The 4,199-nt window shown below is 38.8% G+C and overlaps 1 pseudogene; it reads left to right on the plus strand.

Annotated features, from left to right (window-relative positions):
- Positions 1-1,777: 1,777 nt before the first annotated feature.
- On the plus strand, positions 1,778-2,451 carry LOC118536879 (swi5-dependent recombination DNA repair protein 1 homolog pseudogene; annotated as a pseudogene).
- Positions 2,452-4,199: the final 1,748 nt, after the last annotated feature.

Genomic DNA, 4,199 nt, shown 5'->3' on the forward strand with positions numbered 1-4,199 from the left:
CACTCGAGAAATGACATGGTCATTTGGGACTCCCGGGGCAGTCCAGACTTAGGGGGCCCGCATCCAGGTGAGAAGAGAGGGCCAGAGCAGTGACGGTCTGCTCAGCAGTTTTGACTCTCAGTAATTTGTGCTTGAGTTTAGGAACAAACAAAGGTGCAGGGCTTTGTTAACGCCGCATGCTCTCAGGAGGAACTCCAGGTACTTCAGAGGGAAAGAAGGTCAACAGAGAGAGTAAACAAGGATGAAACTGTAAGCAGCTATGGATGGCACGAAGTAATATCAGCCTCATATTTTTAGAATTCAAATAAATGCCAATAATGTGTACATATCACCAAGAAGCTAATAAAAGGAAAAATATTAAAAATTTTAAAAAATAACCATTGCAAAAGAAGAAAGGACAAAAAGGGAATTTAGAACAGGTGAGACAATTAGAAAATAAATGAAATAAGCTCATAAATAGAAACAAGATATACCAGTAACCATATTTAATGTAAATGAATTAAACTATCCAATTAAAAGACAAAGGTTGCCAGGCTGGATTAAAATACAAAGTCCTTTACATGCTACTAACAAATGACATGCCTTAAATAGAAGAACACAATAAGTCAAAAATAGAAGCACAAGAAAAGACACTCCATGCAAACTCTAAACAAAACAAAGCAAAGATGCTTTATAACATCAGGCCACAGAGCAAGAATTACATCTGAAGAGTAAGGGGGATGTTTCATGACACCCACCAAGAAGATGTCACAATTTTAAATGTATATTCATATCTTACCATAACTACAATACATATAAAGCAAAATGGACACACTGAAAAAGAGAAAAAAAAATCTACATATGTCCTAGAAGGCTTTTATACAACTCTGCCAACACCCGATAAAACAAACAGAAACATTTTTATCACAGTATGGAAATGTGAACAATACCATTAAGAATGTTGACCTAATTTATATTTTATATATGATTACAACTATGTGCATAAATACATAACACACCTAAACCAACAACGTTTCTTCCCTGCCATGAGTAATAATGTTCAGTGTCTCTGGTTCAGGAGCCCTGTGTTTTCTGCCAGCATCCATGAAACCCTGGCATGGCAACTTTGGAGCAGGGTAAACTCTCAGACCCTTCTTGGATATGGCTGATGTTGGCTCACGGGGTATTCAAAAACCTGAGGAGTCCAAGAAATCTGAAATACAGTGAAAAAACTTTTCCAAAAATCGAAAGCTTTCCTGAAATATGGTTACTGGCTTCCCAACCCCCAGTGCTACTTTGCTCATCCGATGGATCAAATAAGTTGCTGTTGGAGAAATTGGGTTTTTTGTTTTCTGGTGGTTTTTTTGAGAGATGTTATAATACCTGTGGGGGACTGGATCATTGTTCCCAGTTATTCATGCTCACCCTGTATTCATGTCCTTTGCCATATGATTTTGCAGTATATTTTCCCACATCTCATCGATGTTGGACTTGCTTTTGGCTAATGGAAACATAAAGAAGCTATGCATGCCAGTTTCCAGCCAAGGCCTTAACAGGTAGTATATACTTTGCTTACCTCTCTTGTTCTTCGGACCCTCCATGAAAAAAAGTAGGTAGTTGCTAGTCTGTCAGCTAAGTGAATCCACCTTGACTTCTGGAGCCAAGCCTAGTGGATCAAGCTGGGCCTAGAAGTTCCATCTGATGGGAAGACCTGATTAAGAAATAAACATTTCTTGCCTCCCGTGTGGTCCCGCCCCGCCGCGGCAGCGCGCACGTTTTCTGCACTCTGGGGCTGGCGAAGGGAGAGGTAAACCAAGATTTCATTTTCAAGATGGAAAGCCCATCCGACTCAGCTGTGATTTCACCTAGCACTCCACAGGCCTGTGCCAATCCACCATCTCCCCATACAAGTAGCACAAGAAAACAATGTGGTGAAACGTCTTAAAGCAGAGAATGAAGAAAACGATCAGATTTTCCTGAGAAACCAGCATCTTCAACAGAAGAAAACTGTTTGGAACTTCAAGAAAGTTTTAAACACATAGACGGTAAATTCAAAGAAAGTACATATTTGAAAAATACCTTCAAGAATATCAGTGCATGTGAATCTAAATCTCTTGATATTGAGTCATGCAGTGATCTCCAAAGTGACTTTGTGAATGAGGATCTTCCCAAACAGGATTAAGTGAAGAAAGAGCAAAATTGGTGAAGCAGATTGAGGAGAAAGAAGACGTTCTTCGGAGGCTAAAACTGGTCAAAACGTATAGATCAAAGAATGACCTGTCTCAGTTCCAGGTGTTGATCCAGAAGTGGAGAATCCATAGCCAGCCGCTGCTTTATGAGTTGTAGTCAGTTATGTCTGAGGAGAACGACAAACTCAGCCTTACTCAGTTGATAGACCACTGTGGGCTAGATGATAGATTGCTACACTGTAACAGAAAGGAAGAAGGGCGCCTGGGTGGCTCAGTTGGTTGAGGGACTGCCTTCAGCTCAGGTCATGATCCTGGAGTCCCGGAATCGAGTCCCGCATCGGGCTCCCTGCTCGGCGGGGAGTCTGCTTCTCCCTCTGACCCTCCTCCCTCTCATGCTCTCTCTCTCTCTCATTCTCGCTGTCTCAAATAAATAAATAAAATCTTTAAAAAAAAAAAAAGAAAGGAAGAAGAATTTATGGGTATTTAATTCATAATTTTTTCTCCAGAATATTTTTGAGAATGACAACTTAAAAGATAATACATTTTAAAAGGAAGGTAGAAACCATTAGCGCCTAGAGAAAGGTATCTTGATGAACATCAATTTAGAGCACTCTGTTATATAAATATAAAATAAGCTCTAAAATGAAAAATTAGTATTTTGGATAAATTTGCCAAAGAAAACTTGACATTTAAAGAAATGTGAAAAAAAAATTAAATCATGTTTAAAAAATAATTTGGTCACTTGTGGAAGTCAAATTTAATACATCGTTTTGTTTACTGTGGTAAGAAAGTTCTATTTTTTTTAAGGTTGTATTTTAAATGTTAAAAAATAGTTCAGTCTGGTTAATGGCTAAACCTAAAGTGGTCTAAAAATGCCTGCCTGTCTCCTAAGTTTATGAACCGTGTTTTTATCCATTTACCACATATCTCCTTCTGGATAGTGTAGCAGGTAATTAAACTTGTTCATATGTCCAAAAATAAATAAATAAATAAATAAACACTTCTTGTTTAAGTCATTGATTTTTTTTTTTTTTTTGAGATGTTTGGGAAGCTGCAAACACTTAGTAATACAGCATTTCTATGCTTGTAGAATTCTAAGGGCCTTGTATGGCCTGAAAATGAAGAATATGACTTATGTTCAATGTACTCTATATTTTTGCCCTATCTGTCTATTTAGTTTTATCTCTCTCAATTCCCTTTCATTAACCTGGGCTTTTACTAAGACAGCTCTATGATTTAGCCCATGAGAGATTACTCCCTAAAATACCTTTACTTTGTCAAGTCCAAATATCTTTCCTCACAGCACATTCCATAAAAATCTATCCATTCCAACAGGCCATTACCTTGATGGACCTTCTTACTAAGAATTACGTTGCTGTACTCACATTTCATATCTTTAAATCCACTAATGCAAAATTTTAGTACCACAGTCTACCTCATCAATGAGCTGTCTTGATAAACTTCAAATTCATTGATGACAGGAATCACACGCTTTTCATGCTAGAATATTTGACAGCATTTTACCACCACGTCTCACACAAGCTCACTGAGATGACTTGAATTAACAAGGAGAAATATCACGGAAAGTATTGTGCAAAAATAAACAAGATGGAACAAATATAGGGGGATTAGACTAAACAATGAACCTTCCATAAATGTGACTTGTTACGATTTTTCTCAGAATTAGTCACAAGGAGCAGATGGAAGTTGATCACCACAGATTCATCCTCTGGTATAATGAACAAAGTCAGAATCTGGGGCTGAAGGCAGATGTGCAGTCAAGAGCAAACAGGCTTATACAGAATCGTTCCAAGTAACCAATAGCTACAAACTGCACGACAGGGGAGTTGTTACCTACGCACTGATACCAGCTCCCAGTTAGGACTCTGGGGCCCCGGCCGACTCCCCACCCCTGGGCAGAAGGAACTGGTAGACCAAAGGAGAACCCTCAGTCTGCCCCCCCAGCCTATAATGAGCATTCTGTTCATAACGAGTGGTTTGTTGAGGAAAGGGTGATTTGCCTCATTCAAC

The sequence above is a fragment of the Halichoerus grypus genome, chromosome 3, assembly GCF_964656455.1.
Source record: "Halichoerus grypus chromosome 3, mHalGry1.hap1.1, whole genome shotgun sequence".
In the NCBI taxonomy this organism is placed as follows: Eukaryota; Metazoa; Chordata; class Mammalia; order Carnivora; family Phocidae; genus Halichoerus; species Halichoerus grypus.